Source organism: Diceros bicornis, chromosome 27 (genome assembly GCF_020826845.1).
Source record: "Diceros bicornis minor isolate mBicDic1 chromosome 27, mDicBic1.mat.cur, whole genome shotgun sequence".
Taxonomy (NCBI): Eukaryota; Metazoa; Chordata; class Mammalia; order Perissodactyla; family Rhinocerotidae; genus Diceros; species Diceros bicornis.
In genome coordinates, this window is record NC_080766.1 from 31,770,685 (window position 1) to 31,787,205 (window position 16,521).

Below are 16,521 nucleotides of genomic sequence, written 5' to 3' on the forward strand. Positions count from 1 at the left end.
AGCAAATTCTATCCCTACCTTAAAGATGCTTGTTGTTTGAAATGTAATATGTGGCTATAGGTGCTTAGTTGTTGCATGCATTTGAGTTCGAACTTTGTCTCTGAAAAGTTGACTATGACTCAAATATATTGGATTAAGTAAATTTTTGAGTTATAATTCATAGTAAATTTCCCACTTCCATCTGCTGAGATAGGAACCCCAAATTGGTTGAGATGGTATCATTGTTCCCTTAGTAGAAAATGATGGAATAAATAGAATTCTTAATATTAATGTTCTTGTAAGAAATGCAGTAATAACCTTTCTTGATCATTGGCACAATTCTTAATCTAATCACCTGATTTGGAGGTTTGGTCAGATGAAATTCTGGCTGGTAGGGCCACAACTCAACAACATTGATTGGATTTTGCGTATCTCCTAGTATTTTCTAACTCTGTGATCCAAACAATAAAGTCATGGTAATGATAGTTACTTCCAACCAAAAGGATTTTGAATAAAACAATTCTTTTATTAAGGCATCAGAACTGTACCCCATTCCTGGCCCGATTCTTTTCTGGCTGGTTATCTGTGAAGTTTCTCTTCTCTTTCTTGATCCACTTTGTTTTTATCTCCTCCAAGCTAGGGGAGAACTCTTTCTCTACGAAACTGCTGCACTACCAATTTTAACTCTCATTTTACTTTTTTTTTTTTTTTTTTGAGACTTAAATATGGAAGCAGATCACACAACACAGCGTGATACAAGCCCCAACCGCAGTAGGCACTCTTTCATACGATTTCCCTTGCTACCAGCACATGGGTTATTTTAGACAGCTGGTTGGGCTGAGGCGCTTTCCGCGGCCAAAGGATACAGCAAAGTCTCATCCACAGAGAATCCTATGCAACGCTGGGAACATAAAGTCTTTTCAGCAACCCTCAAGGGAAAATGGAAAAATTCGACTGAGTATCTTTCTTTTATACAGTTGAGACATCCCCTCCCTTCCTTCGATTTTCAGCCCTAGCTGTCATATGGAATGAGCAAAATTATGAAAGTATCTCTTTATAAGAGAACGTCTATTTCCTTGTAAATCTATTAGTGCAATTTGAATAGGCATTCAAATAAAAGATAAGGAATCAACACCATTAGAATTTCATGGAAAAGTATCAGGAAATAAAAAGGCAGGTTTATGTCTTCCTACTCTTGTACAACAAAAGATTTAACTAACAGCTAAAATGGACCACAATATTAAAAATAGCAAATTTTATTTTCTATCCTTTGCACCCACTGCCAAACACCAGGGAAAGTGATCTGTTAATCGTTGGTTGTTTCTGTGTCCTGCCCAGCCTTCTCCCACATTAATCTGTCTCAGTAACATTGATGAAATCGTTCTCTTGAAGATCACCAATGACTGCTTTACGTTTTTTCCTTATTTTATTGTAATGTTTAACACACTAATGGAAAATTACATAAAGCAAAAGCAAACATCAATAATTTATCACAAAGAAAAAACTTCCGTGTACCACCTTCCAGGCCAGGAAATAGAATGCCGGCAACATCCCAAAAGCATTCCCTCATGCCTCCTGTCAATCGCTAAGCCCTCTCTTCTCCCCAAAGATGAGCTCTATTTCTATGCTTAACACCGGAGTTTAGTTTTCTCTGTTTTTCAGCTTTTGTGAATGGAATCACGTACCTGCCTTATTATGGAATTGTGTCAACATTGTGTCACTCAACATTCTGATGGTGAGGTTCACCAGTGCCCTTGCATGCAGCAGTGGTTCATTCATTTTCATTGTTGTACAGGTATTTGCATTGTATGACTGACTATTTCACAATTTTATTTACCCATATTACTACTGACGTATGTTTAAGTTATTTATTATAGTTAAAACTGGAAACAATATTGCTGTAAACATTATTTTATAGTCTCAATGCACATGTGCACACATATCTATCTGTTGGATAACTAGGAGTAAAATTTCAAGACCATGGAGTATACATATGTTAACACCAATAGATAATTAGCGCTTGTACTAATTTCTGCTTCCACCAGCCGTATACGAAAGTTCCTGTTGTTCCAGTGAATCTCCAACATTTGGTATTCTCAGTCATTATAGATTTAACTATTTGGTGTGCACATTGTACCTCATTGTGCCTTTAATGTGCAATTTCTTGATAAATAGTAAAGCAAAGCACTTTTCTATACGTTTACTGGCCATTGGATATCTTCTTTCTTAAAATACCTGTTCAACCTTCTTGACTATTTTTCTATTAAATTATCATTTACTTATTGATTTGTGGTGGCTCTTTATATAATCTGGATTCAAGCCCTTTGTCAGTTACTTGTTATGCAAATGTCTTATGCCACTCTTCTTTCTTTAGTTTCTTAATAGAATATCTTAATTTTGATATCACTACAGTCTTGCCTTTCCTAGAGTTTCAAGTAGATGAAATAATAGACTACGTAGTCAGTTATGTTTGACTTCTTTCATTTAACATGTTTTTGAGATCTATCCAAGTTGCATGCATTAATATTTTACTGATTTTTATTTCTGAATAGCATTTCATAGATTTGTTTATTTGTTTATTATTTGTTTATTCATTCACCACTTGTTGGCCATTTGGAAGAATACTGCTGTGTACATTCTTGTACACAAAATGTGCACATATGTTCCATTTCTCTTGAATAAATAACTAGTAATGGAATTGCTGGGTCATATGTTAAGCATATGTTTGACTTCATAAGATATTGCCGTATTATTTTCCGAAGTAGTTGTATAATTTTGCTTTCCCATTGACAACATTGTTCCACATCCTCGCCAACACTCAGAATTGTCAGTCTTTCTAACTTCATTCTAATAATGTGTGATAACATCTCATTTGGGGTTTCATTTTGCATTTCCCTGTTAACTAAGGGTATTAAATATTTTTTTCATGTGCTTATTGGCTGTTTTCATTTGTGAAGTATGTGTTCAAATCTTTATTACATTTTTAAATTAGGTCATATTCTAATTATTGGGGTGTAAGAATTAACTATACATTCTAGATATGAGCCCTTTGTCAGATACATGTTTTGGAAATATTTACTTATGTTATTCACTTTTAAACTTTCTTTTTATCTAATATGTGTATTTAAGGCTCTAAATTATCCTTTTTTTTTTAATTTCTCATTTAGTGGAATAACATTGGTTTACAACATTGTATAAATTTCAGGTGTACATCATTATACTTCTATTTCTGCATAGATTACATCATGTTCACCACCCAAATACTAATTACAACCCATCACCACAACATGTGCCGAATTATCCCTTTTGCCCTCCTCCCTCCCCCCTTCCCCTCTGGTAACCACCAATCCAATCTCTGTCTCTATGTGTTTGTTTATTGTTGTTATTATCTACTACTTAATGAAGGAAATCATATGGTATTTGACCTTCTCCCTCTGACTTATTTGACTTTGCATAATACCCTCAATGTCCATCCATGTTGTCACAAATGGCTGGAATTCATCGTTTCTTATGGCTGAGTAGTATTCCATTGTGTATATATACCACAGCTTCTTTATCCGTTTGTCCCTTGATGGGCACTTAGGTTGCTTCCAAGTCTTGGCTATTGTGAATAACGCTGCAATGAACACAGGGCTGCATGTATCTTTACGCATTGGTGTTTTCAAGTTCTTTGGATAAATACCCAGCAGTGGAATAGCTGGATCATATGGTAGTTCTATCCTTGATTTTTTGAGGAATCTCCATACTGTTTTCCATAGTGGCTGCATCAGTTTGCACTCCCACCAGCAGTGTATGAGACTTCCCTTCTCTCCACATCCTCTCCAACACAGGTTGTTTCCTGTCTTGTTAATTATAGCCATTCTGATGGGCCTGAGGTGATATCTCATTGTAGTTTTGATTTGCATTTCCCTAATACTTAATGATTTTGAACATCTTTTCATGTGTCTGTTGGCCATCTGTATATCTTCTTCGGAGAAATGTCTGTTCAGGTCTTTTGCTCATTTTTTAATTGGGTTGTTAGTTTTTTTGTTGTTGAGATGCATGAGTTCTTTATATATTTTGGAGATTAAGCCCTTATCAGATGTATGGTTTGCAAATATCTTCTCCCAATTGTTAGGTTGTCTTTTCATTTTGTTGATGGTTTCCTTTGCTGTGCAGAAGCTTTTTAGTTTGATGTAGTCCCATTTGTTTATTTTTTCTATTGTTTCTCTTGCCGGGTCAGACACGGTGCTTGAAAATATGTTGCTAAGACCGATGTCGAAGAGCGTACTGCCTATGTTTTCTTCTACAAGTTTCAGAGTTTCAGGTCTTACATTCCAGTCTTTAATCCATTTGGAGGTAATTTTTGTGTATGGTGTAAGGTAAGGGTCTGCTTTCATTTTATTGCATGTGGCTATCCAGTTTTCCCAACACCATTTGTTGAAGAGACTTTCTTTTCTCCATTGTATGTTCTTGGCTCCTTTGTCAAAGATTAGCTGTCCATAGATGTGCGGGTTTATTTCTGGGCTTTCGATTCTATTCCATTGATCTGTGTGTCTGTTTTTGTGCCAGTACCATGCTGTTTTGGTTACTATAGCTTTGTAGTATATTTTGAAATCAGGGAGTGTGATACCTCTAGCTTTGTTCTTTTTTCTCAGGATTCCTTTATCTATTCAGGGTTGTTGTTCCATATAAATTTTAGGATTCTTTGTTCTATTTGTGTGAAAAATGTTGTTGGAACTTTGATAGGGATTGCATTGAATCTATAGATGGCTTTAGGAAGTATGGACATCTTAACTATGTTAATTCTTCCAATCCAAGAGCACGGAATATCTTTCCATTTCTTTGTGTCTCCTTCAATTTCTTTCAGAAATGTTTTATAGTTTTCCATGTACAGCTCTATCACCTCTTTGGTTAAGTTTATTCGTAGGTATTTTATTCTTTTTGTTGCAATTGTAAATGGGATGGTATTGTTAATTTCTCTTTCTGCTACTTCACTGTTACTGTATAGAACTGCAACTGATTTTTGTATGTTGATGTTGTTTCCTGCAACTTTACCATATTCGTTTATTACTTCTAAAAGTTTTCTGGTGGATTCTTTAGGGTTTTCTATATATAAAATCATGTCATCTGCAAATAGTGACAGTTTCACTTCTTCCTTTCCAATTTGGATCCCTTGTATTTCTTTCTCTTGCCTGATTGCTCTGGCTAGGACTTCCAGTACTATGTTAAATAGGAGTGGTGAGAGAGGGCATCCTTGTCTGGTTCCAGTTCTTAGAGGGATAGCTTTCAGTTTTTCACCATTGAGGATGATATTAGCTGTGGGTTTCTCATATATGGTCTTTATTATGTTGAGGTACTTTCCTTCTATACCCATTTTATTCAGAGTTTTTATCATAAATGGATGCTGTATATTGTCAAATACTTTCTCTGCATCTATTGAGATGATCATGTGATTTTTATTCTTCATTTTATTAATGTGGTGTATTACGTTGATTGATTTTCGAATGTTAAACCATCCCTGCATAACTGGAATAAATCCCACTTGATCATGGTGTATAATCTTTTTAACGTATTGTTGTATGCGATTTGCTAGTATTTTGTTGAGGATTTTTGCATCGATGTTCATCAGTGATATTGGCCTGTAATTTTCTTTTTTGTGTTGTCCTTGTCTGGTTTTGTTATCAGGGTAATGTCGGCTTCGTAGAATGAGTTAGGGAGCTTCTGCCCCTCCTCAATTTTTTGGAAGAGTTTGAGAAGGATAGGTATTAAGTCTTCTTTGAATGTTTGGTAGAATTCACCAGGGAAGCCGTCTGGTTCTGGACTTTTATTTTTGGGGAGGTTTTTGATTACTGTTTCAATCTCCTTACTGGTGATTGGTCTATTCAAATTCTCTACTTCTTCTTGATCCAGTTTTGGAAGGTTGTATGATTCTAAGAATTTATCCATTTCTTCCAGATTGTCGAATTGGTTGGCATATAGCTTTTCATAGTATTCTCTTATAATCTTTTGTATTTCTGAGGTGTCTGTTGTAATTTCTCATCTTTCATTTCTGATTTTACTTATTTGTGCCTTCTCTCTTTTTTTCTTGGTGAGTCTAGCTAAAAGTTTGTCAATTTTGTTGATGTTTTCAAAGAACCAGCTCTAGGTTTTATTAATTTTTTCTTTTTTTTTTTTTTTGGTCTCTATTTCATTTATTTCTGCTCTGATTTTTATTATTTCCCTACTTCTACTGATTTTGGGCTTTGTTTGTTCTTCTTTTTCCAGTTCCTTTAGGTGCATTGTTAGATTGTTTATTTGAGATTTTTCTTGTTTGTTGAGATAGGCCTGTATTGCTATAAACTTCCTTCTTAGAACCACTTTTGCTGTACCCCATAAATTCTGGCGTGTCGTATCTTCATTTTCATTTGTCTCCAGGTATTTTTTGATTTCTTCTTTGATTTCTTCATTGACCCAGTCGTTGTTCAGTAGCATTTTGTTTAATCTCCATGTATTTGTGGCTTTTCTGATTTTCTTCCTATAGTTGATTTCTAGTTTCATACCGTTGTGGTCAGAAAAGATGCTTGGTATTATTTCAATCTTCTTAAATTTATGGAAACTTGTTTTGTGGCCTAATATGTGATCAATCCTGGAGAATGTTCCATGTACATTTGAAAAGAACGTGTATTCTTCAGTTTTTGGATGGAATGCTCTGTATATATCTACTAGGTCCATCTGCTCTAGTGTATCATTTAAGGCAAATCTTTCCTTATTGATCTTCTGTTTGGATGATCTATCCGTTGGTGTAAGTGGAGTGTTAAAGTCCCCTACTAATATTGTGTTACTGTCTATTTCTCTTTTTATGTCTGTTAATAATTGCTTTATATATTTAGGTGCACCTACATTGGGTGCGTAGATATTTACAAGTGTTATATCTTCTTGTTGGATTGTTCCCTTGATCATTATGTAATGCCCTTCTTTGTCTCTTTTTACAGTTTTTGTTTTAAAGTCTATTTTGTCTGATATGAGTACTGCTACGCCATCTTTCCTTTCATTGTCATTTGCAAGAAGTATCTTTTTCCACCTCTTCACTTTCAGTTTGTGAGTGTCTTTAGGTCTGAAGTGTGTCTCTTGTATGCAGCATATGTATGGGTCCTGTTTTTTCATCCAATCAGCCACCCTATGCCTTTTAATTGGAGCATTTAGTCCATTGACATTTAAAGTAGCTATTGATAAGTGTGTACTTACTGCCATTTTTTAACTTTTCTTTCTCAGTGTTTTAGTAGTCCTTCTCTGTTCCTTTCTTCTTCTATACAGAATTGATGGTCTCTTTAGTTTGACCTCTGTCTGAAAGCTCTACTCTTTAACTCCCCTCCTCCCTCCTTTTATGTTTTTGCTATCATAACTAACCTCTTTTTTGTGCATTTGTATCCATTACCCTCTTATCATGGAAATAGATCATTTTTCCTATTTGTGGTCTTCTCTTTTCCCCCTAAATCAGTTCCTTTAACATTTCTTGTAGCACTGGTTTCTTGGTGACAAACTCCTTTAATTTTTGCTTGTCTGGGAAATTTTTGATCTCTCCTTCCATTTTGAATGATAACCTTGCCGGGTAGAGTATTCTTGGCTGTAAGTTTTTTCCTTTTAGCAATTTAAATATACCGTGCCACTCTCTTCTAGCCTGTAAGGTTTCTGCTGATAAGTCAGCTGATAGCCTTATGGGGTTTCCTTTGTATGTAACTTGACTTTCTCTTGCGGCTTTTAGGATTCTCTCTTTATCTTTAATTCTGGACATTTTGATTATGATGTGTCTTGGTGTGGGCCTCATTGGGTTCATCTTGTTTGGGGGTCTCTGTGCTTCCTGTACCTGGATGTCTGTTTCCTTCCTTAGGTTAGGGAAGGTTTCCTCTATTATTTCTTGAAATAGATTCTCTGCCCCTTTGTCTCGCTCTTCTCCTTCCGGGTCACCTATAACACGGATGTTAGTGCGCCTGATGTTGTCCCAGAGGTCCCTTAGACTGTCCTCACTCTTTTTAATTCTTTTCTCTTTTACCTTTTCAGCTTGGGTAATTTCTTCTAGTCTTTCGTCCAGCTCACAGTTCCGTTCTTCTGTATCCTCTACTCTGCTTTTGAGTCCCTCTAGTGAATTTTTCATTTCCAGTATTCTTCATTTCTGATTGGTTCTTTTTTATATCTTCCATTTCTTTGTTGACATTCTCACTGAGTTCATCTATTCTTCTCCTCAGATCAGTGAACATCCTTAACACTCTTTGTTTGAACTCTCTGTCAGCTAGGTTGCTCATTTCTGTTTCACTTAGTTCCTTTTCTGGGGTTTTGTCCTGTTCCCTTACTTGGAATGTATTCCTTTGCCTCCTCATTTTGCCTCTTTCCCTGTGCTTGTGTCTATGTATTAGGTAGGTCAGCTACATCTCCTGCTCTTGGATAGGTGACCTTATGTAAGTGATGGCTTAGGAGGCCTGCAGTGTGCTTCCCTCAGTTCTCAACGTTCCAGGGGTGACCCCTATATGGGCTACATGTGTCCTTCTTTTGTGGCCTGTTTGCTCTCCCTGTAGGCGTCCAGGGAGGCTGAGTTATGCTCTTGGCCAGCTGTTGTAATGCTCAGCTGCTTGTAGTTGTTGTGGGCCCTTCAGTCTCTTTATTGGGTGTGGGGGGGCCCAGCACGGTTGGCTGCAAGTTCTAATACCACATTTGTGCTGCAGTCTTTCTTTTAAGTGAGTAGGCCCCCAGTGTGGCAGGTTGTTAGGCTCAGGGCCTTACAATTGCTATAAGCCTCCAGCCTTTAGGTCTCTTGTCAGCTCTCTGAGGATTGCAGCTGGATGGGGCTGGCCTCAGGCACGGGAGCCCCCAATTGTTTCAGGCTTTGGAAGGTGGGGCAAACCCCCTAAGTGGGTCTTTGAGAAGCACAAGTCTTCTGCAGCTGACAAGCCCTGCCTCCCACAGGTCCACACACACAGTCAACACAGTCCTGCCCCGTGTGCGCGCCGCAACCTCCCAAAGCACACCCAGTCTCTCCAGGGAAGGAGCCCCACACACTCCACCACTGCCCCACACTCTCCACCCGCTCCTTGTGCATGCCCTGCCCCACTGAAGTGGGCTCAGTTGCCAGGCTGCAGAGAATCCAGTCACCAATCTATGCAGGCCCACAAGTTGCCTGAGGGCTTGTTGTTGGGTGGGGCCAGTCTCTAGGGTGGGCTGCCTGCCCTGGCTGAGCTGGATTAAATCGGTGCTCTAGCAGGTGGGGCAGACCCTGGGCTAGCAGGCCTCAAGGAGGACTCCAATGGCGTCTGTGTCAGCACTGCCACACCAGGCCACAACAATGGCCGCCGCCAATGTCCCAGTCCCTGGAGAGGTCTCACCTCTCACCGAGATGCACTCAGGGCCTATTAGGTGAGTCTCTTTTCACCAAAGCACTATGCACCTTTCTTTCTGGTGATTTTAGGATGCTTTCTGAAACGGGTGTGTTTGCGCGTGGGCCCTTTAAGAGCCAGATTTAATTTCTTTGTGAACCCGGTTTTCTGGGGGTGCTCCCCAATGTTTTAGCAGCAGCAAAGTCAGATATTATGCCACTCGTCTCGATTGTGCTGGGTCCACAAAATGCCCACAGCGGGGGTGCTCCCGGCTCAGGGCCCTGCGCCTCCAGGGAGGCTGCGTATCTGTGAGCTGCTCCCGGCGGCCGTGAAGCTGGCGGCTTGTGAAGGCGGCGTTTTTCCTCTCCAGAAGGGAGTCTCTGCCTCTTCCACCTCAGTTAGGATTGTCCATTGTTGCAGGAGTTCCTCTTATCCAGTTTTCAGTTCTGTCTCAGGGGTAATTTTTCCACGAGTAGTTGTAAATTGGCTGTGTCCATGGGAGGAGGCGAGTTCAGAGTCTGCCTACGCCGCCATCTTGACTTCCTCCTCCCCTAACTGAAAGAAATTTGAAGATTTTCACTTTTATGAAAAAAGTCAAAAGGCGAAAATACCATTCAGTGTTTGTTTTGCAGTGACCTGTTATAGAGGCAGCTCGCCCAGCGGCGAGAGTCTAAATTATCCTTTAAACACAGCTTTAATTGCATCCCACTAGTTTTGATATGTGGTATTTTTACTATCATTCGTTTCAAAATATTTACCCATAGTTCATTTGGAGTATATTCATTTCCAAAAGTGGAGATTTTCCAGTTAACTTTTTGTTACTAATTTCTAGTTTAATTGCTCTGTATTCAGTGAAGTTTTCCATATGATTTCTTTCCTTTGAAATTTGTTGAAACTTGCTTTATGGCCTTGCATATCATCAATTTACGTAAATGTTCCATGTGTGCTTGAAAATAATATATATTTTGTCGTTATTGGTTATAGTTTCTATATGTCTAATTACATAGTAGTTATTCATGTTTCTCAAATCTTCTATTTCCTTACTGGCTTTTGTCTGCTTGCTCAAACAATTTTTGAGAGAGGCATTTAAAAATTCTCCGGTATGATTGCGCATTGTTCCACTTCTCCTGATTTTTGCTTTCTATGTCTATGTTATGAGCTATACACAAAAAATAGAATTGTTATACCCTCTTGGTGCATTGAATATTTTATTATTTTGAACTCTCTATCTTTATTTGTTTTTGCCCTAAAGTGTATATTGCCTGGTCTATAAATATATATACGAGCTTTCTTTTGGTTCGAGTTTGCATGGTATATTTTCTCTCATCTTTCTTACTTTTCATCTTATATTTTTGATGCTCCTCTTGTAAACTGTATATAGTTATCTTTTTATCACATTTGACGAACTTTGTGTTCAAACTGGAGAATTAGCTCATTTACTGTTAATATAACTAGTAAATATTTACATCTACTATCATACTCAGTCCCTTCTATTTGTCTTATCTATTTATTTTTTTTCTCTCTTTTCTCCTTTAGAATAAAGTATTTTCATTATTCCATTTTTTTTTTTCACTACTATCTTGATAGTAATATCTTCCCTTACAGTTCTTTTGGTGGTTTCCTTAAAGATGACAATATTCATCCTTGAGTTATCAAAGTTCTAATGTTACTTGGTACTTTTTCTCTTTTCCAGACCGATGCAAAGAACTTGGAAGATTTTAATTTCATTCATTCCCCTTCCACTTATATGACATTGTCATATTTTCTCATAAGGCTCTACTCTTATTTTTAACATAGTCATTATTCATTTAAATCCGTTCATCCGTTTCTCATTTTCATTGTACTATATTCCTTCCTGGATCTCAAATTTTGAGCCTGCATAATGTTCCTTCTGTCTCTGGTGTAGATTACAGGTGATAAATTCTCCCAGTTTTTACTTATCTGAAAATGTTGTTTATCCATTTTTGGAAGTTATTTTCACCGGGTACAGAATTCTCAGCAGCAGTTATTTACTATGAATGCTTTCAAGATAACATTTCATTACCTTCTAGCTTTCATTGTTTCTATTCTGAAGTCAGCTTGTCTCTCTAATAGTGGTTCCCTTGAAAGTAGTTTCGCTTTTTCTATCCTCTGGACGCTTTTATTATTTTTTTCTTTGTTTTTGGTTTTCAGATGTTAAATTATGACGAGCCTAGGTTGGTTGGTTGGTTTGTTATTCCCTAGCTCGGGCTCTGTAAAGATGACTGAATATAGGACCATATATTTTGCTTTAGAAAATTCTCAGATTTGATCCTATCACATATTGCTTCTGGCCCAATCTCTCTCCTCAATGCTCCAGGGGCTCCATCTCATTCTTTTCAGTGCTGTTTACACTCTCTTCTCTGTTTCCTAATTTTAATGCTGGATACCTCATTTTGTATTTTGCCTTTAATTCAATTTCAGAAACTGAGATAATTCAGAGTGTGACTTCAGTCCCTTCATGGACTGGTCGACTTCCAATTCATCCTGACTCCCAGGGTGTAATCATTGGAGTTCTCAACCCAAAATGAGGAATTTTACCATGTCTCACCAGGAGGTCCTGGACTTTAATTTTCTTGTCCGTAGCCACAAATGGTTATCAAAATTTCTGGCCCATATCTCGGCTTCTCAATTCTCTCTTCCAGATTTAGCAGATGCCTCTAAGTAAACAACAGCCCTAAATGTCAGGCTCACCTTTCTGAGTGAGTCAACCCAGTTGCTTCTCTAATGACTTTAAACAGACAAACCATTTTTTTAACATTTTCTCCAGATTTTCTAGTTGTTCTTAATGCGAGGCTTAATCCAAATTACCTTGTTCATCATTGCCAGAGAACAATAACTTACTTGTTTTAAAATCCAATATTCTCTGCTGAATCATCACTTTCCTCTAATTCTCTGAAGCATTCAACTCTGTTGCTTAATTTTTTACTTAGGATTTTCTTTTTACTTTCATCAAACTGTGCATTTCTAATTTATTTGTTCTCTTTCTTATTGCTCTATGTAATCTTTATATTCCTATACATATGCTCTATTCCTTCTTCACTTATCTTCCAGGATTTGTTTGCCTTTTTACACATTCTTTTGTATAGTGCTGTCAAATGTCCCCTTCACACATGCCACTTCAGTAAATTTACCTACTCCTACAGCTGCAGCTATGTGGGTGATTTCCACATCTTCATCTCCAGTCTTAAAATATCATTTACGCTTACCTCTCATATTTTTAACAACCTAGAGGACATCTCCATTTAGAAATCCAGTCTTCATGTCCACTAAACATGTCTGTCACCTCCCTCCCAAATGACCTTATCCCAACTGAACGATGTTGAAGTATTCCAGGACACCGGAAAAGAGAACAAAGAGCAGAAAGAGATATACATGCCAAGGTGCGACATTAAACTATTTGGTGACTTCATGGATTCAGAAAGTAAAGATTAGAGAAGAAGTAAAGATGATTCAAAGTATTCTTGCCTAGACGATGTAAAAATACCTCCGTTTGTTATAAATTAGTTGGCTGGGAAGAAAGCTGTTTTGGGGAGATATGCCCTGCTTATCTTCTTGGTATCCATCCCCCTACCCCCATCCCAGACCATCACTACCATCTCAATTAGAAATATATTCTGAATAATGTTTTCCTAGTATTCTTTCTAAAACACAATATTTCTCACATCACTCCAAATGTTAAGAATCTCGTATATCAACTCCAAACAACTCTGCCTAATTTTTAAGGCTATTTATAAGCTGTTATCATTCTACCTAGCCATTGTTTCCCATGATGCAATCTCTGCTCTAATCAATAATCTTCTTCTCAATATTTCATCTTCTTTCCCGTTTCCCATCTGTTCTCCATACTGATCTCAAGGCTGACATGTTCTCTCTCTCTTCCCATACTCTTATTAGTCTTAATTATTCTTCAACCACCTCTGCCACGAAGCCCTCTGTGACTACATAAGTGCATGTAGCTTCCGGCATTCTCTCAACAACTTGTTGCAGGAGAGTGACATCAGCAAAATGGTGGCATACGAATTTCTGGCACTCATCCCTCACCCCACCCCAGAAACATCAGTTTGCACAACTATCCGTGTACAAAAATGCCTTCACAAGAGCCAAGGATTCCAGGTGAGGGATTACAGTACCTGGATGAAGCACAGAAGTAAGAAAGGACTCATTGAGAAGGGTGGGAAAGATAGATTCATACTACCCCCATCCCCCTTCCCCAAGCCCGGGCAGCCCAGTGCAGAGAGAGACACGCATGCACCCACGAGAGGAGAAAGAGAGAGTAGTAAGTACTGGACCTCAACGGCCTCACCTAGGACCCCAGAGCATGCCTGCCCCAGTACCAGGTTTACTCCCACAGCCCTACATGGCTCCCTGCAGACTCCTGCAAACCCAGGACTCCTTGATCACCCCAGCATCTGCTGGCTCCCACAGCCCCAGGCAGCTCCAGTGGTAATAGGCTTACAATCAGCCCCCATGAACCCAGGCTCCAGGTGGGCACACACAAACCCAGGCTCCCAGCTGGGCCTGGCACCAAGCCACCTACTGTGGACCCAGGCTTTTGACCCAGTCCAGCACCAGATCCGTCCCTATAGGCCCAACCTCCAGGCTGGCTCCTGAAACCTCAGGTTACAAGCTAACTCCCATGGCCTCAGAATCCAGGCTGACCCTAGCACAAGGCTGGCCCTTGTGGCCCATCTCCAGGCCAGCTCCTGTGAAAGTACGCTCCTGGCCAAACTGGACTGACCCCCAGCCCAGATGCCAGGCTCACCCCAGTGGTCTCCAGCACCTGATTGGCCTCTGTGAACCCAAGATCCAGGCCCACCCATGCAAACCTAGGTCTCAGGCCTGTCACCACAGACTCAAGTGCCAGGCCTGCCCCAATGAACCCAGGCTCCAGGCCTCCCCTCACAAACTCAAGCACCAGACTGGTCCCTGTGTACCTAGACACCAAGTTTACCCACCTGCTGACCCAGGCATCAGACCTGCCCGCTCAAGTAATTCAGCGGTAAGCCTACAGACACCACCAGAGGGCCCACCCAGGATCTCTGTATGGATCGACTGGTGGGGAGCTTTGTCTGCTGAAGCCAGTCTGTAAAGACTGGAAGAGGTGCCTACTTCCTCAAATGGGCAGACAGCAGTGCAAGGCCACAAGGATCATGAATAGTCAAGGAAATACGACACCACCAAAGGAAACTAATAAAACTCCAATGACGGACCCTAAAGATATGGAGATCTGTGAACTGTCTGACAAAGAATTAAGAATAATCTTCTTAAAGAAATTCAGTGAACTATAAGAAAACATGGGATAGTCTCTTTAATAAATACGGCTGGAAAAACTGGATATCCACATGCAAAAGAATTAAATTGGACCCCTATCTTACACCATTCATGAAAATTAACTCTAAATGCATTAAAGACTTGAATGTAAGACCCTAAACTGTAAAACTATTAGAAGAAAACACAAGGAAAAAGCTCCTCGACATTGGTCTAGGCAATGATTTTTTGGATATGAAACCAAAAGCAAAAGCAGCAAAAGCAGAAATCAACAAAGGGGCCTACACCAAAGTAAAAAGCTTCTGCACAGCAAAAGAAATAATCAGTAAAATGAAAAGGCAACCTATGAAATGGGAGAAAATATCTGTAAGCTATCTGATAAGGGGTTAATATCCAAAATATATAAGGAACTCATACAACTCAACAGCAAAACAACAAACAATCTGATTAAAAAATGGGCAAAGGACTTGAATAGACATTTTTCCAGTGAACATATACCAATGACATCATTAATCAGTAGGGAAATGCAAAGCAAAACCACAATGAGATATCACCTGTTAGAATGGTTATTACCAAAAGACAAGAGACAACAAATGTTGGCGAGGATGTGGAGAAAAGGGACCCTCGTGCACTGTTGGTAGGAATGTAAATTGGTGCAGCCACGATGGAAAACAGTATAGGCATTTCTCAGAAAATTAAAAATAGAACTATCATATGATCCAGAATTCTACCTCTGGGTATATATCTAAAAAAAATGAAAACACTATTTTGAAGAGATATCTGCACCCCTGTGTTCAATGCAGGATTATTTACAATAGCCAAGACATGAAAACAACATAAGTATCCATTGACTAATGAGTGGATAAAGATTATGTGGTATACATGCAAAATGAAATATTATTCAGCCATAAAAAAGACAGAAATCCTGCCATTTGTGACAACATGGATGGACCTTCAGGGTATTATGCTAAGTGAAATAAGTCAGTCAGAGAAAGACAAATACTGTATGTTTTCAGTCATATGTGGAATCTAAAAAAGCCAAACTCACAGACACAGAGAGTAGAATGGTGGTTGCGAGGGGCTGGAGTGTGGGGGAAATGGGGAGATGTTGATCAAAAAGTACAAACTTCCAGCTAAAGATGAGTAAGTTCTGGGGATCTAATGTACACCATGGTGACTATAATTAACAGTACTGTATTATATACTTGAAAGTTGTTAAAAGAGTAGATCTTCCATGTTATCAAAAAAATGTGAGAGGATGGAGATGTTAATTAACCTTATTGTGGTAATCATTTTTCAATATATGCGTATATCAAATCATCACATCATACGCCTTAAACTTACACTTGTTATATGTCAGTAGTATCTCAATAAAGCTGGGGAAAAAACCCTATTTCATAAAATTCCAGTTATAATGTAAAAGGTGGCAAAAAAAACTTTGTTCCCACTGCAATGGTGAGGAAATACCAAACAAACTAAAAAATTATAGTAGTCTTTAAAGCAATCAGAGATCTGCAGACATAAAAGTCTAAATGAACTAAATTCCAAAAGGGATTAGCCCTTGCTGAGTTAGCAAAGATTGGTGGCCTCTCCAAATCCTAAGAGTCGGAGCAGAGCAGTCAGAGGAATGAGTCTGCAACAGGAAAAAGTGTTCCAGAACATGAAAAAAAATCAGATTAACTTTTAACAACCACATGTGGGCTAGCATGCAGATTTGAATCTGGAGGACCCCCAAATAAAGAATTAGTCCCCCTCACCTGCTAATTCTCTTTCCTCCATATAACTTTAGCTGAGTAAGTGGCCCCACCCGGAACCAAGGGACAGGATTGGAAAGGAGACAGAAAGAGACATCTTCAGTCTTGGGTGTTTAGATAGCAAAGTCCCACTTAAAGATATTTAAACCAGAGGATAATTAAAACTAAAGCAT